Source organism: Ranitomeya imitator, chromosome 4 (genome assembly GCF_032444005.1).
Source record: "Ranitomeya imitator isolate aRanImi1 chromosome 4, aRanImi1.pri, whole genome shotgun sequence".
In the NCBI taxonomy this organism is placed as follows: Eukaryota; Metazoa; Chordata; class Amphibia; order Anura; family Dendrobatidae; genus Ranitomeya; species Ranitomeya imitator.
Genome location: NC_091285.1, coordinates 187,277,956 through 187,296,883, shown reverse-complemented (window position 1 = coordinate 187,296,883; position 18,928 = coordinate 187,277,956). Strand labels below are relative to the sequence as shown.

General features: G+C 42.0%; 1 long non-coding RNA gene across 1 annotated transcript; it reads left to right on the top strand.

Moving 5' to 3' along the window:
- Positions 1–353: 353 nt before the first annotated feature.
- On the top strand, positions 354–12,922 carry LOC138674019 (uncharacterized). The gene is made up of 3 exons (XR_011320433.1): positions 354–539; positions 5,484–5,527; positions 12,820–12,922. It is a non-coding gene; the product is annotated as an uncharacterized lncRNA (long non-coding RNA).
- The last annotated feature ends 6,006 nt before the right edge of the window (positions 12,923–18,928 follow it).

Sequence of the window (18,928 nt, the reverse complement as noted above, 5' to 3'; positions counted from 1 at the left end):
GATTATCAGTCTGTCTAAAGGGGGCTTATCCCACAATACATTTTTTTCTGACACCTAAGACACTCTAGGGTACATGTATCAAATCTACTGTAAAGATAATCTGGATACAATTTCTACAAACAAATTTGATGCCACTATCTCACATTTCAGTTGCCCTTTGTAGAACAAAAGTATCAATTTGATTGTTTGCTGTTGGCATCCAAATTACTTTGCCTGTGAACTAGTTTCATAAATCAACTTCTTTTGTGCCAGAATATAGCATGGATTAAGTTAGTCTCAATTGCACAAAATATTTATCTGTGTTAATAACTTGATTTTTGTCTAGGAAAAATTAACTATGATTTGTTGAAGACTTCTATATTTATCGATCCTGTGAAGCAAACTGTGACCTTTATTCAAGCAATGGTGAAGCCGTCTTCACGGCGCGGGGGAGAGAGGAACAAGAGAGGTGACGAAGGAGCAAGTGCGTCCGAAATGCGCGTCGGGGTGCCCCTGATTGTCCTGGCTACCCACGGTGGAGTATATACAAATTAGTCAGAGTAAGTGTCTTCCTACTTCTACCTACCCGTTCTGTGTTTGCACCTTTTATAACAGCACTTTAGTTTTCCTTGCAAATTATTGCAATTATACCCATTACATTATATGTCACCTTAGGCACATTGCACTTTTTTTCACTTTTTATTCAACTGAGGATTTTTTATATATGTATTTTTGATATTTGCAATAGGTGGTAGGACTGAGTAGTGACCTTATGTTGATCTAGACTATAACAGCCAGTTGAATTGGGGCACGTAGTAGCAATTTGGTTACATATATATTGATATTTAATTATTATTTATTTTCTCTTGTAATTTTATGTGTGGAATCTAATAAAACTATATTTTATATGATTATATCCTTGTCTTGATAAATTTTTTTATTTTTTACCATGGGAAGAGCTTGATTTTTTAACCTTTGGTAGTGGTTCACTACATCACTAATACACTGGGTGTTTTCAGGGTTCTTTTTAAAAAATAGTTTTCATGAATTATTTTAATATATTATATATGATATATATATTTTTACCTGAACAACATATGTGTATTTTTATTAATACAGGAGCTCAGTATATAGTGTATAGTGTACAGGTAATACAGTGATCACCGGTGACATTACACACAGGAACTCTGTATATAGTGTCAGTATACAGGTAATACAGTGATCACCAGTGACATTATACACAGGAGCTTGGTATCTAGTGTCATTGTACAGGTAATACAGTGATCACCAGTGACATTATAAACAGGAGCTCTGTATATAGTATCATTGTACAGGTAATACAGTGATCACTGGTGACATTATACACAGGACCTCTGTACACAGTATACAGTGTAATAATAAATAATAATCTTTATTTTTATATAGCGCTAACATATTCCGCAGCGCTTTACATTTTGCACACATTATCATCACTGTCCCAGATGGGGCTCACAATCTAGATTATAGTGTGCGTCTTCATGTAATACACTGACTCAACAGTGACATCTGTAGTTGAAGTCCTTTATCTTTACTTTTCTTTAACCAGCACAGACCGCCATCACTTCTTCCAGCCAGGACTCGTCTCTGCAAAAAATAGCACAGTCATTAACAGCTGATCACTTCCAGAGCACTTTCCCCACTTTTTCCCTGACTTCTACACTATGTCACATGAAGAAAAAAGTGACTTAGTTCCGCCCTGCGCAGTAACAGGACCCCCATTTTGCTCCCTCCATGGAAAACAGTTTTCTAAAAAGTAAATTTTATTACAGTAGTAATGTCCCTAATTGGAAAGAAATTATGATCCCCATTTGTCACCATAAACTAATATAGCATGTTTCTCATTCTGGCCCTCAAACAGTAATTTAGTCCCTCGTCCTGGCCCCATTTATTTAATAATCTCACCCAGCCTGGCCCCCTTTATTTTATAATATGCCACAGCCTGGTCCCCTATGTCCTTTGTCCAGTATGGCCCCAGATATCCATCATGCCCCCCCAGCTATACATACTGGCCCTCATATGTCCCTTATCCTGCCCCCATATAGCTTTCCTGCACCCCCATATATCCTACCTGGTCCCTTGTCCTGGCTCCCCCATATATGCAACCTGGCCCCCCATATACAGTATATCGATCCTGGCTCCTCTCCATATATATCCATCCTGCCCCCCATATATCCATCCTGGCCCCCCCATATATGCATCTTGGATCCCCCATATTTGCATCCTGGCCCACCATATATATGTATCCTGGCCCCCATATATATGCATCCTGGTCCCTTGTCCTGTCCCCCTCATAAATTCATCCTGGTCCTCCATATATATGCATACTGGCTCCCCATATATCCATCTTGGCCCCCTTAAATCCATCTTGGTCCCCCATATATCTATCCTGGTCCTTTGTCCTGCCCCCATATATCCATTGTGGCTCCCCATGTATGCATCCTGGCCCCCTCATATATATCCATCCTGGCTCTGCATATATCCATCTTGGCATCCCATATATTTCATCCTTGCCCCCATATATGCATCCTGGTCCGCCATAAATATGCATCCTGGTCCCTTGTCCTGCCCCACCCCCCAATAAATCCATCACGCCCCCCATATATATGCATCCTGGCTCTACCATATATCCTGGCCCCTTGTCCTGGCTCCCCGTGTATCCATCCTGGCCCCACATGTGTCTCCAGCCTAGTCTCTCCCCATGTGTCTCCAGCCTGGTCCCCCCATGTGTCTTCATCCTGGTCCCCCCATTTGTCTCCATCCAGGTCCCCCCATGTGTCTCCATCCTGGTCCCCTCATGTGTCTTCATCCTGGTCACCCCATGTGTCTCAATCCTGGCCCCTTGGAGATAGATAGAGATAGAGAGAGAGAACAAGAAAAAGAGTAATTTTACCTTCCTGTGCTCCCAGTGCCGTGCAGTGTCCTCCACCTCCTCCTCTGCAGGTCCAGCGCGCACACAGAAAAATGTCCGCCGACGTAGCAGAGGCCGGCGGCGAATTTGTGTGCACGTCGCTTGCGGCGCATGACACTTCAGTGTTGATCGGGACGTGCGCTACGGCGGTTCAGGTAATGAATGCTGTGCGCATCTCTGCACATACTCTGCCTGTGCTTTTTAAGGGCTCGCGCAGACTTTTTTTTCCCCTTTCCTTCTTCTTTTCCTCCTCTCCTTCCCACAGCTAAGGGCCCACCGGGGATTACCCCGATGCCCCGCCAGGCCACTCTGACCCTGGAACAGTATATAAAATGCAAAAGAAGTTGAAAAAATCAAAAACTCATCTACTTCTTAAATAGCTCACACTTTTTATAAACAATAATAAGTGGATGACCAGTAATATGAACATAAAATCATGCCCCTCAAAATTCTCTTTGGCTAAAAAGAGTCGTAAAATCAAATACAGCATAAGCATAGAATGCTAAGGATTTCTGACTTATATTGTATGAGAAAAATGTACCGTATATACTCGAGTATAAGCCGACCCGAGTATAAGCCGACCCCCCTAATTTTGCCACAAAAAACTGGGAAAACTTATTGACTCGAGTATAAGCCTAGGGTGGAAATGCAGCATTTACCGGTGAATTTCAAAAATAAAAATAGATAATTATTTCCCCATAGCTGTGCCATATAGTGCTCTACACCGTTCATATTTCCCCATAGCTGTGCCCCATATAGTGCTCTGCACCGTTCACTGTGCCCCATAGCTGTGCCATATACAGTGCTCTGCACCGTTCATTGTGCCCCCTAGATGTGCCATATACGGTGCTCTGCACCGTTCACTGTGCCCCATAGCTGTGCCATATACAGTGCTCTGCACCGTTCATTGTGCCCCCTAGCTGTGCCATATACGGTGCTCTGCACCGTTCACTGTGCCCCATAGGTGTGCCATATACGATGCTCTGCACCGTTCACTGTGCCCCATAGGTGTGCCATATACGATGCTCTGCACCGTTCACTGTGCCCCATAGGTGTGCCATATACGGTGCTCTGCACCGTTCACTGTGCCCCGTAGGTGTGCCATATACGGTGCTCTGCACCGTTCACTGTGCCCCATAGGTGTGCCATATACGGTGCTCTGCACCGTTCACTGTGCCCCATAGGTGTGCCATATACGGTGCTCTGCACCGTTCATTGTGCCCCATAGATGTGCCATATACGGTGCTCTGCACCGTTCACTGTGCCCCATAGATGTGCTCTATATACGGTGCTCTGCACCGTTCACTGTGCCCCATAGATGTGCTCCATATACGGTGCTCTGCACCGTTCATTGTGCCCCATAGATGCTCCACATTAATCTGTTCTGCCGCTGCTACTGCTGCAATAAAAAAAAAAAAACACATACTCACCTCCCTTGATTGCAGCTCCCGGCGTCTCGTTCCGGCGCCTCCATCTTCCCGGCGTCTCTGCTCTGACTGATCAGGCAGAGGGCGCCGCGCACACTGTATGCGTCATCACGCCCTTTGACCTGAACAGTCAGAGTGCAGACGCCGGGAAGATGGAGACGCCGGGAAGATGGAGCGACGCCCGGCGGCTGGAACGTGGACAGGTGAATATAACATACTCACCTAGTCCTGGCGATCCTCGCGCTGTCCCTCTGCCTGGTCTTCGGTGCCGCAGCTTCTTTCTCTATCAGCGGTCACCGGCACCGCTGATTAGAGAAATGAATAAGCGGCTCCGCCCCTATGGGAGGTGGAGCCGCTTATTCATTTCTGTAATGAGCGGTCCCACGTGACCGCTGAAGAGAGGAAGAAGCTGCAGCGCCGAAGCCCGTGGGACGGCAGGGACAGCGCGAGGATCGCTGGGACTAGGTAAGTATGCCTCAGCGCCCTCACCCCCTCACCCGCCGACCCCACCGCTACCGTGACTCGAGTATAAGCCGAGGGGGGCACTTTCAGCCCAAAAATTTGGGCTGAAAATCTCGGCTTATACTCGAGTATATACGGTAAGTAAGCTATATCGACATCTTAGGAGTTTTATTGCTGAGTCCTCAAGTATCATGCACGAGACCACCAGTCTTGAAAAGGATAACCAGTAAAGAGGTACTAAGAAAATGTCTGAAACGTTTTTCCCTGTAGGTTTTTTCATAAAGATGTTTATGTGTACTTGTGATAATCAGTGCCAGAGGTAGCAGCTTACCACTCTTTCCTCCGTACGTCAATGGACAACCATCCAAGATATCTCTATGGCCAGTCTGGCAACTTTGGACTTTTTTCCAGTACATAGAAAGAAAGTTGCTTAATCTAGAATTCTTTACCAGGCTTTTTACTGATTAATTAAAACCATATGTGTATGTGCCATTATGATAGTGCTAAAAGGCAACATTTAACATAATATAGTAGTTGTCTATCTATGAATAAACTGAGGAAAGGTGATGAAGGAGTCTTTTTCTTCAGTGAGAAATGTAACCCAGGACGTTCTGCTTCATTACATATATTACACCCATCTGCTAACACATAATTTTGACTCCTTTTAGGATTGGGGACTGACTTGCCTTAATGACCTTCTGCTTAGATTCAGGTAAGTTCCCTGTCTTCTGATCTCCTTCTCCAGATGTCTCTTAATGCTTTTACTCCTTTAAGTATTTTTTTTCCAAGTACCCCCTGCAGGACACAGTTAAAGTGAGATGATTACAGGCTCACCGAAACAAATTAAATTTCCTGTGGACACGTAGTAAATGTTACCCCCAAATTAAGTTTAATTACTTGTTGGAAATCCTAATCTTCAACAGTGATCAGTCAGTTCAATGTGGGCACTTTTGACTAGGTGTGGTGCCAGTGCTACCTGATGATGCTCCTAAATAAGTATCACATCTATAGAATCCAATATGGGATTGTATTCAAGAATAACCCGGCACTCAATTGAGTGCCGGGTTATTCTTGAATACTTGTGACTGAGGGTTGGATACCCTACTCGAGCACAAAAACTCATATCCTCACAGAGTGCCGTGTTTATCTACCTTTATTCCAGTATTGGATTGTGTGAATATTGGATAATGTTTCTTTAAAAACACAAAATATTATATAAGATACTGTATTCCTATCTGATTTTTTTTTTGCATAAATAACATTATTATTTGTATTTTATTGTCGTGTGTGTTTGTGGATCTTGAGCTACTTATAGATGAACTCATCAAGTTTTTTTGAGTCTTTCTAGTCTATTTTGTTTAAATAATATTTAGATGCATTAAAGGGGTTGTCCAGGTTTGTGACAAAAGCTAGCAGTTACTGTATAATATGACTGCAGACTTGTGAATACTCACATTGCGCACAGCACACGCTGTAAGGATTCTCCGATATCAGCTCCAAGAGTTGGCATCATGTGACTACAAGTATGCAATACCCATGCTTCTGGCCACATTCCGACTAGATGTGCGTGGCCTCACTCAATTCACTCGTATCGCTTACAGCAGTGCAAGTGAACTAGGTGAGAATTCACAAGTCTGCAGACCAGGACAACCCCTTGTTACATAGGGTAACAGAAGACTGGGACAGCCCATTTTAAAAACTCCTCTAATAAATGAGCTAATACTAAAAATCTAAAAAACATATAAAGTTGATACAGAGTGTCCGTAAAGTCATGGAGCACTTTTGACCAGTCACTGGAAAGCAATAAAAGACAATAGAAATGTGAATTCTGCTCCAAATAAAAGACAAACTTTCCCAGTTTCATACCTATCACCTTATCATGCATCAGGCCACACCACATGGTCACTTTAGGGGTGTTACGTTCATATTCAACGTAGGCATGAGGATGTTCAGCAGCCCATATTCGGACGTTATGGCAATGAACATGTCCATAGATATGGAAGGTCGCCTCATTACTAAACACAATCTTCTGCAAAAATCTTGCATCATAGTCGATCTCATGAAGCATACCTGTAGCAAACGTGCATCATTTGAGTTTATCCGCTAGTTTGATAGCGTGCAACAGCCGCAATTTTTACCCTGTAAAACAGAGACATTTCTTTAACGCCTTATGAACTGTAGTCTTGCTTAGGTGTAATTGTCGAGCACACGCATGCACAGATTTTTTAGGGCTCCTTAGGTAGCTATCCCATATAGCCTCTATAGACTCGTCACTGACTGATGGCCTACCAGAACGGAGTTTCTCTCCCAAACTGCCGGTTTCCTTCAACTGCTTATCCGACCGAGTAGTGTTATTCCTATGTGGTGGCGCTTCGTTATAAACGTGCCGATATTCATGTAGCACTTTGGCCACAAATTCGAATTTAGCGAGCCACAGAACACACTGAACTTTCCTCTGTACCGTCCACATCTCAATTGGCATGGAAAACCACACAGCTGGCATGCTCCACCTTTAACCATGTTGGCAGAGCTTAAAGAAACTTGGGTGAAAATGCCAAAAGTTACTAAATTTTAATGCAGCTCTGAGTTGAGCAGAAATGTGTGACTTTTCAATGTTTTTATGCCACTTTTTTGGAGTAAAAGCTTTGATGAATTGGGGCAATTGTTTTGGGACACTTTGGTGGCAATACTTTACACTCTATCAGCATACAGCATACGATGTCCTAATTCTCATGACATCAAAATCTTTGATACTATGATAGTGTAGTGCCGTTTAATTATACTTTTTCATCATGACTTTCTATGGGGAAGCCAGGGTGTCCTGCTGTAAAATAAAGGATAAGGATACAATTAAATGAAGTTCTTAATGACTGAGTGACCAAATCAGTTAAAATAAGTAATTAATTTATTAATTTATGATATTCCAAAAATTTACCTGGGAAAGCAATTCTAATGCTTAAAATCAATCATTGATTATTATCATTGACAATGGCAGTCAAGTAATCAACGTATACATACTCAAAAAGAATTAAAATTAAAATACATTTACAATTCAAGAGACTAGCAATGTTTTCAAAAGGTTACCAATTTTGTATGCCAGTGATGGGTTAAAATCTTCAAGTAGTTTTTATGTTGTGTAAGCTTCTTAAGGGTCCTCTAGTTTTCTCTCACTTTCCAAAAAATAATGATTAGAGTTGGTGCAAATCAATTTGCAGCACCCGGTCCATTGGCCACATCAGTAATCTATGGTCACTGTATTGGAGCCCTGAAAACCACCTCTTACCTCCTGCAATCTATGGCTGTTCTATGCGCCAGATTAAATAATCAAAATAAGAGTTGTAGATGCCATCAGGTAGGGTGCAGCTCTCAGGACTCATGTCCATATTACTAACTTGGCTGATGGACCGGATCCTATATATTGAGTCACAGCAACTTTATTGGTTATATGTCAATTTGGAGTTTCGTACAGATGATCAAAAAGATTTGAAGGACCTTGATCCATTGTCCCTGTTGGTAGCTCAGCCACCATATCAGAGCCATGGAAACCTCCTCCTATATGCTGGAAACTCAGGCGCCTTTTTTGATTAGCAAACAAATGCCAAAACATGCAAACTTGAAAACACGAAATTTTTTTTTTTTTTTTTAAACTGCATTACTGCACTAGAAATATGAAAAATGAGAGCTTTTAGCGCATAAAAATGGCCAATTTTATGTGTACCTCGTAGCCACGTTACGGCATCTCTCTTATACGAGGTCCTACTCTAAACCTACCTCTCTGAGAATAAACGTCTCCATCTGAATGGGTACATGTGAAACCTCTCCTTGGACTCAAATTCTCTCTCACTGTGGAGGGGTATTGGACCTACTATAATTAAAACACCTGAAGCTAGGAGGCAGGGAGTGCACGATCAGAAGGCTAGAGAATACATTTCAAAAAACCTGATCTGCACATCCAAACATAGACACAGTGTGAACAGGTGCTGAACCCAGAGTCGCCAACTCGTATATAATCAAACAAATAGGGCAGCACACTGCAGCGCCAAAACATGCAAACTTTTTTTTTTTTTTTTTTAAACTGCATTACTGCACTAGAAATATGAAAAATGAGAGCTTTTAGCGCATAAAAATGGCCAATTTTATGTGTACCTCGTAGCCACGTTACGGCATCTCTCTTATACGAGGTCCTACTCTAAACCTACCTCTCTGAGAATAAACGTCTCCATCTGAATGGGTACATGTGAAACCTCTCCTTGGACTCAAATTCTCTCTCAAAAAAAAAAAAAAAATTGATTATATACGAGTTGGCGACTCTGGGTTCAGCACCTGTTCACACTGTGTCTATGTTTGGATGTGCAGATCAGGTTTTTTGAAATGTTTTTTGATTAGCAGGCCCAGAGTGATGTCATGCCTTGTTATTATGCCACAGCAGTGACTTAATGCTGAGCCTACAAATCAGGAGAGGTGGCGAGGATTTTAGCTAATTAGAGGAGGTTCATGTGTCTCTCATCAGCAGCCATTGACTACCAACTTGGCTGCTGGATCAGTGTCCTGAAAATCTTTTCGATCATCTCAAGTATTTAGATTCTTAGCCTTAGAGACTGATGTAATCCTTGACACTGATTTCTCATGGATCCGTACATTCCTAAACCAAGAGTCTGCAAAAACCCTAGTCCATGCCCTCATCATCTCCAGCCTCGACTACTGTAACCTCCTACTCTGTGGCCTCCCCTCTAACACTCTCGCACCCCTCCAATCTATTCTAAACTCAGCTGCCTTACTAATCCACCTGTCCCCCCGCTATTCCCCGGCCTTTCCCCTCTGTCAATCCCTTCACTGGCTCCCCATTACCCAGAGACTCCAGTACAAAAGCCTAAGCATGACGTACAAAGCCATCCACAACCTGTCTCCTCCATACATCTGTGACCTCGTCTCCCGGTACTTTCCTACACGCAACCTCTGATCCTCACAAGATCTCCTTCTCTAATCCCCTCTTATCTCCTCAATCCCCACAATCGCATACAAGATTTCTCTCGTGCATCCCCCATACTCTGGAACTCTCTACCACAACATATCAGACTCTCACCTACCATCGAAACCTTCAAAAAGAACCTGAAGACCTACCTCTTCTGACAAGCCTACAACCTGCAGTAACCACCGATCGACCAAACCACTGCTTGACCAGCTCTATCCTCACCTACTGTATCCTCACCCATCCCTTGTAGATTGTGAGCCCTTGCGGACATGGTCCTCTCTCCTCCTGTACCAGTTGTGACTTGTATTGTTCAAGATTATTGTACTTGTTTTTATTATGTATACCCCTCCTCACATGTAAAGTGCCATGGAATAAATGGCGCTATAATAATAAATAATAGTAATAATAATAATGTGATTGATAATAATCTCTGTGCAGCATTGTGTAATATGCTAATGCTACTGTATAAAAAAGAATCATAATAATAGACTCCATTGTTTTAGCCCATTGGAGACTTCTGATTAAAAATGAAATGCAAAAGGAAATGTCCATACATGGCAGATGAAATATACGCTAGTCTAGATGGCTTGGGTAGAAGGCTGTTAATATATAATGTGCATTTCACTGATATCTTTACATACTGTTCCATGAAAATTGCTGTCTACTCGATCATTTTATGAGGATGTTGGGTGTACTGTGAGGGGGAAGGTAGTGGTACACTGTGTTAGGGCAAGTCCAGACAACCATTTTCTCTCCATCTGAGAAAATCGGTCCGGATTCCGTCATTTGACGGATCCGGTGCCATAGTCTTCCATTCTAGCAAACGACGGATGCGGACGGATCCGTCGCTGTCCATTTTTTTCGACATACACAAAAAACGTTACTTTGTCTGTTGTCTCCGGCCGCCGGACAAACAATTTTCAACTAATCCGATGGATGAAATGTGAGGCCATCTGTCACAATCCGTTGCTAATACAAGTCTATGAGAAATAAACGGTTCCGGCGGCATCAGTCGATGGATTTGTTATTTTCAAAATTGAAAGGATTGCGACTGATGGCAAAAAACTGATGTGTGAAAGGGCCTTAACCCCTTAGTGACGGAGCCAAATTTTTTAAATCTGACCAGTGTCAGTTTATGTGGTAATAACTCTGGAACACTTCAACAAATTCTAGTGATTTTGAGCCGGTTTTTCGTGACACATTATACTTTATGATAATGGTAAATTTAGGTCAATATGTTTTGTGTTTATTTATAAAAAATATCAGAAATTTGAGAAAAAAGTTAAAAAAAATTGCAATTTTAAAACTTTGAATGATTATCCTTTTAATCCAGATAGTCATACCACAGCAAAACATTAATAAATAACATTTCTCTCATGTCTGCTTTACATCAGTACCATTTGTAAAATGTTCTTTTATTTTGTTAGCATTTTAGGAGGTTTAAAAATGTAGCAGTAATTTTTCATTTTTTCAAGGAAATTTGCAAAATTTATTTTTTTAGGGACCTATCCATGTTTGAAGTGCCTTTAGGGGTCCCATATATTGGGAAACTCCCAAAAGTTATACCATTTTAAAAACAGCACCCCCTGACATATTTAAAACTGCAGTCAGGTAGTTTATTAACCCTTCAGGTGATTTTCAGGAATTAATGCAAAGTGGCATAACAGAAATGAAAATGTGTATTTTTATCACATAAATGCCGCTAACGTCTGAACAGGTTACAGCAGCCTTCAGACTCTAAGGCCACTATTTGGTCATGAATTGCCATGGCAAACATCAGGACCACACAATCATGTTCTGAGGGCACCAACTGAGATAAAGAGGAAGCCCCCACACTCTGTTAATCATTTATATGATGTGGTCGCTATTGATAGCAGCATCTAAGGGGTGAAACAGATTTGAACGGTGCAAACACTGATCGTGGCTAATACAGCAAATTGTCAGCTATAGTGTATGCAGCGCCCCAGGGTCCTGGTCGTTGCAGTAATGTCATTCTCCTCTAGGGGGGAGTGATGTTACGTTTGGAGGCAATGAAAGACAACTGAATCCAGGTAACACAAACATGCAACACATTTCGCACTCCAGGCCACCAGGGGGAGCTATGCTCCTATTTATTAGGGTACTCTTCACACTTAGGTAAAACTCGTTGCCTGGATAGGAAGTTAGTCAGTTGCTGGCTGAGCTTTGCTCAGGTAGTTGGTCCCTGACAGGGGTGGGATCCTGTCAGAGGCTGAGACAGAAGGACACGGAGCTGCACCTGCCCTGAGTGCAGCAGCCTCACAGAAAGAAACACTGAAAGAGAACTGTATTGTAGAGAGGGTGAAGAAGTCATAGCAAAGGAGTGGATATCAGAAGAGTTCTGCCCTGCACAGGCTGCCTCCTTCTGAGGCGCAAGATCCCGGTAGCCGGAACACCGAGGGAGCAACAGTCCTTTATGTCTTGCTCCAGAGACTGGCAGGACAGCTAATTTTTACCTGCCTGCCATATACCCAGGAGGCAAGGTGGCACCCACGAGAGGCTTGGGCATGATAGAGTCCCTGTAAAAAGCCTCTAGCCACCGGTCATATGGGTTTGTCCTATCCTATCCGGGGGACAGAGAGAGACATTACATCTGTAACATCTTCAACAGTTGTGAGGACCTTATGAGAAGCTTAGCAGTAAGGTACTACTACACACGGCGCTAGAGGAAGACTACTGATTTCCACCTGGATAAGGGGACTCTGGATTTGCCTCCAAACCGGCCAGACTCTGCCTGCCCTGTGGTCTGTGCTCTGGACTGTGGATGCTGAAACCTTCAGTAAAAAGGTAAAGAGACTGCAACCTTGTGTCCTCATTCTTCACTGCGCCTCACACCATCCACCATCTACACACTAGGAAGCCCTGGGGACATACTTCACCTGTGGGAAGGTATACCTTCTAGCTGCCATATCATCACCCCAGCGGACCCCTTACCAGCGTCAGTCTCCCTGACCGAATACCACAGGTGGCGTCACGAACATTTCCCCTTTAAAGACCTTTCCCCTTTTTCACAGACGTCCCAAGGGCCACGGACCGGGTCAGCCACTGTGACATCCCCCTTGAGAACCGAAGGACCCGGTACCGAGTACCCCACATCCCCATGGGGGTGATCCATGTACAACCGACAGCTGCTGGATTGTCACCTGTATGTTTAGGATATTCTCTTATATCTCAGGTAAGTTAAAAGACGTATTGGCGGTCATTAAGTCACATCATCAATAAACACTAGTGACCCAGTGCCATTGGAAGCCATGCATACCCATGCATATCATACTGCCTCCACCATGTTTTACATAAGATGTAGTGTGCTTTGGATCATGAGCCGTTCCAAGACTTCTCCATACTTCTTTCTTCTCATCATTCTGGTATAGGTTATTCTTAGTTGCATCTATCTAAAGAATACTTTTTCCAGAACTGGATTAGCATCTTTACATTTTTTTTGCAAAGTCTAATCTGGCCTTTCTATTTTTTAAGCTGATTAATGGTTTGTTCCTTGTGGTGAACTCTCTATATTGGCTTTCATGAAGTCTTAGATACTGAAAGACCCACTACTGTTGTTTTCTGTGGACGTGAAGGCCTTTTTGAGCTCCCAAGCTCAGCAGTGCACTTTTTTTTTGAGGAATGTACCAAACTGTTGATTTGGTCACTCCTAACATTTCTGCTATTTCGCTGATGGATTTCTTCTTTTTTTACTCTAACGATGGTCTGCTTCTCTTCCATTAAAGGCCCCTTCACATTTAGCGACGCTGCAGCGATACCGACAACGATCCGGATCGCTGCAGCGTCGCTGTTTGGTCGCTGGAGAGCTGTCACACAGACCGCTCTCCAGCGACCAACGATGCCGGTAACCAGGGTAAACATCGGGTAACTAAGCGCAGGGCCGCGCTTAGTAACCCGATGTTTACCCTGGTTACCATGCTAAAAGTAAAAAAAAACAAACACTACATACTTACCTACCACTGTCTGTCCTCCAGCGCTGCGCTCTGCTTCTCTGCTCTCCTCCTGTACTGTCTGGGAGCCGGAAAGCAGAGCGGTGACGTCACCGCTCTGCTTTCCGGCTCACAGACAGTACAGGAGGAGTGCAGAGCGCAGCGCTGGAGGACAGACAGCGGTAGGTAAGTATCTAGTGTTTGTTTTTTTTTACTTTTAGCATGGCAACCAGGGTAAACATCGGGTTACTAAGCGCGGCCCTGCGCTTAGTTACCCGATGTTTACCCTGGTTACCAGTGAAGACATCGCTGGATCGGTGTCACACACGCCGATCCAGCGATGTCCACGGGAGATCCAGCGACGAAATAAAGTTCTGGACTTTGTTCAGCGACCAACGATCTCCCAGCAGGGGCCTGATCGTTGGTCGCTGTCACACATAGCGATTTTATTAACGATATCGTTGCTACGTCACAAAAAGCAACGATATCGTTAACAATATCGTTATGTGTGAAGGTACCTTAAGAGCTCCTTTGACCACATGTTGTGGGTTCACAGCAACAACTTCCAAATGCAAATGCCACACCCGAAATCAGCTCAAGGCCTTATATCTATTTATTTGAGGATAGATTAAGAGAAAAGTCCATGCAGGCCATTGAATAGCTTTTAAGATTGTTGTTCAATAACTTTTGAACCCTTTAAAAAGAGGCAACTACTTATTAAAGGGCTGTAATTCCTAAACCCTTACACCAATTAGGATGTAAATGCCCTCAAATTAAAGCTGAGAGTCTGCAGTTTAAGTCCTTATTGATTGTATAACTGTATCTTAAATGTGTTTTTGGCAAACAGCTAAAATGTCAGAACTTGTGTCACTGTCCAAATATTTCTGGACCTAACTGTATGTAAGGTAGCACATAATGTGAAGCAAGAATCTCCAAAAATAAGGATGGGAAGATACACACTGGCATATATGTTTTGGTAGTAATATGATTTTATAAGAAATCTAAATAATAAGTAAAACCAAGTTTACTTAGAACTGATCTTGACATATAGAATAGAAAGTATAAAGTTAAGATACCAAGATACCATAATTACTTCCAAATTTCCATCAATGATTTCTGGTGAATTGTTACAGTATTTTTGTCATTGAGATACATCATGAATACTTCCTAGGTCTGCACACAGTGTGATTTTATGCTGGGGAGCTATTAAAGCTGAATGTGTAGTTGTAAAATGAGTATAGTGCCCACATACGAAGCCAAATTGGACAGAATACGCTTCTGTGTGGTGGCTTTTAATCTACCCAAAAGATTTAGATTTATTTGTAGAAGACATGAAAACATAAGAATAAAGTAAATGTTTAATTTATTGCAAATGCACAGAACATGTGGACTAAACGTGGTTAAAGGTAATTATATTTTCCACAATCCTTCCTATAACTAGGTTATTGAAACTGCTTATTCTGTTTGTACAACGCTTTCCATTTTCTCATATGGATGTTATATAGGGGATCTCGTACTCAGGAGCCATGTCTATGAGCCAAAGGTTTGTGGAAAGGATGGCATAGAAAAGGGTTTGGAAAACTTTGTGAAACCCTGTATTTATGTGATCCGTGAATCATTTGAATGCCATATGACATTTGACCAGCGTGGCCCGCACAGATCCCGCTGGCGATATCAGACTGATTTTACAGTTAGCTGAATGGTTGGCTATGTTTACAAATAAGGTTTTACAAACAGGACAAGGCTTTTAATTGCATTTAATGTACATTATTTTGCTCTAAATATATATACCAATGGTGTTCAAAAGTCCTGCATAGGCGTGAAGAAAACTATATGTTTCATACTTCTGCATCTCTACAGTGAAACTGGTGTAACACATATGTTTTTGTAATCCCTAATTGTATGCCATACTCATTTTTGAATGTCCCAAGTGTATAAATTGTTATGGTATGCGCATTTTTGATATTTTTTTTACAGCATAACCATGCCTACACTAGTACAGTGTGTAGAATGGTGAACAGGTTTCTAAGTTCATTAACTTCTAATGCAAGTTCACACAGACTTAAATTTTACTTTTTAAGATTTATTATTTTTTATTTAATTCAGAGTGCTGAGCAGAAGGCAGCATTTTCTTATTAAGGATGTCTATGTATTTTTTTACATTAACCATACCCTCCACAATATGAAGCCTTCCAACACCATTGGCTGCCATACAGCCCCAGACCATTACTTTCATCGGATGTTTCACAGAGGAGCTCAAACACTCTGGCTTGTACTCTTCATGTGGGAACCTTCTCACATAAGACTTGCCATCATTTCCTAAAATGCAAAAAGTGCTTTCATCACTAAATAGCACTTTTTCCCACTCCTCCTTCCTCCATTTTAACTATTTCAATGCCCACAGTTTTCGCCTTTGTCTTTGTATGGCTGTCATCAATGGCTTCTTTCGGGCCTTGCACCCTCTCAATCCTGCTTCCAAACATCTCTTCCTAACAGTTGATGTTGCTACCTCAATATTGCACTTTTCTTGCCATTCTCGCAGAAGCTGAGGAGAGGTGAGCTTTCGATTGGCAAGGGATGTTCTTATCAGTACTCTATCCTCCCTTTTAGTTGACTTTCTGGGCCGACCAGATCTGGGCCTGTCCTGGGTGATTCCAAGCTGCTTATGTTTCTGCAAAATTCTTACGACTGTACTCTGATTACAGCCGACCTTCCTCGCGATCTGGGGGCCAGAATAACCCACTTCATGTAGCACCACAACTCGCACACGATCCTCCGCTGACAAAAATCTGAAGGCTCCCATCATAAAACTCTACAGTATGATTCACTGGATAGACCAACAGATAAAACAAACAAACAAAGCAGCAGATGTGATGCAATGTAATGCAATGTGATTGGCTGCCATATCCAGGTTATGATGGTCACAAGAACCTCATCTGTGATTGGCTAATTTTGGATCTGAAGCCGTACAATATTTAGTTCTGCTTTCAATTCCCATATTGTTGCAATAATTTCAGGCAAAACTGCTTCAAAAGCTTAAAAAATTACAGGGAGAGAATGCAAAATTGTATTCTGAACAAAACCATATATAATATGTCATATTAGCATCGAAGATATTCGACAGAAAACGTTTAAAACTTGAAAAATCAATCAATTTATCCTATGCCTATGCAGGACTTTTGAACACCACTGTATATATATATATATATATATATATATATACTGTATATATATATACTGTATATATATATATATCTATATATATAATTGTCTAAGGGTTTTTCCGTCTGTCTGTCTGTCTGTCTGTCCTGGAAATCCCGGCTCTCTGATTGGTCGAGGCCGCCAGGCCTCGACCAATCAGAGACCGGCACAGCATCGACGTAGAAATCCTGCGTCTCTGATTGGTCGAGGCCGCCAGGCCTCGACCAATCAGCAACGGGCACAGCGACGATGATGTCATAAAGGACGTAGACATCCCGCGTCTCTGATTGGTCGAGGCCGCCAGGCCTCGACCAATCAGCAACGGGCACAGTGACGATGATGTCATAATGGTTGCCATGGCAACGATGATGTCATAAAGGTTGCCTCAACCAATCAGCGACGGGCACAGTCTGCCGCGAATTCTGGAATCATCATTGTCCATATACTACGGGGACATGCATATTCTAGAATACCCGATGCGTTAGAATCGGGCCACAATCTAGTATATATATATATGTATATATATATATATACATATATATGTCTTCTGGATATCAGTACAGGTAAAAACACTATATTATTCAAAAACAGTGGAAGTTGCCTGATTTTCATTTTGCCACAAAAATAAAGTGTTCATCTTTGGGTACAACTTTCCCACATGGTTAGCGAAGCAAAAAAGGAACGTGTGCTCGATTGACCAGAATTTACAATGTGTCACAATTTCTATCACAATGGAATCATATAGTGTATGTTCCTCTAAGCTAGTGGAAAGAGCACCATATTTATATAAGTGCAAACAATAAGATCAGACAGACCGAAATCTAAATTTTAAGAGACAGGCGAGGTTAGGATTTCCACATGACAAGAATATGCCTATCTTTAGATTATTTACTGGAGCTTTGGTGGAGCAGACGGTGCTGCCTTCGTTGTGTATGATTATTTCACAATTTTTTTTAGTTTGGAGTCTTTTCTATTGCATAACAAGTTTATGACATGTCCAGAAGGGACTGGTATGGGGTTTTTGGTGTATGTGAAAGTACCAAATATTCCTATTTGTTGCATGGTGAGTACCTTGTACCACAAAATCTACATGCGCCTGTTACACATAGAGCAACCGATCCTTAGGTGACTGTAGAATGGAGCAATTTAATGCAATCTTCAGTAACTATCTACAAAATCTGGAGCTAAAGAGTCCAATTGTCAGTCAGAAGATTTGGAAGATTAATGACCTCATTCTTTGTCCTAAAATAATGGTAGAACCTCAACCTACTACATATCCCCTCCCCCACCTGAATCTACTTACCACACCTAGGACTGATTACAGCTTTTGTCTGGGACTCATTACAATTTCAATAGAGCTGCATGGAGCTTGGTCCATTAGTAAAAATAACAGCAAAGAGGAATAGCTTAATCACCTTATGACTTTACTCTGGCTACACCCCCAGAAGATGCGGAAAGAAAACAGTAACTTAAGGTGGCCCAGTTAGCACATAATGTGAAGCAGGATGTGAGGATACACTTGGGATAAATGTTCTGGTAGGAATCCCTTAATTAACCCATTCAATGCCAGATGAGTGTAATACGGAACACAGATGTAAACAGGCGATAAACACAGAACACATATTGCATTTCACAGGATGCCTTAATTAGTTTGTGAATATACTAAAATGTAATCTATAGCTGTCAAGGAATCAACTGAATGCCCATGCGTGCCACTAGCATTAAAGTGAACACAACCCATGTCTAAAGCATGAGTGCAGTATTTCAATATTAAAAGAAAACATGGCTGGTTATTTTTCCTAGAAGAAAAGCATCTCACATGGTCATTGGCTGTGTCCTGTACTGCAGGTGAGTTCTAACTCATAGAAGAAACCTGTGACCACTTGTCACATATCTATTGCACTTGCAATGAATACTTGTATCATAAAATAATTCTTGGTAATCTTTTCTCATAACCCTGCACTGCGCTATTACTCAGTTATTCCTCCTAGAA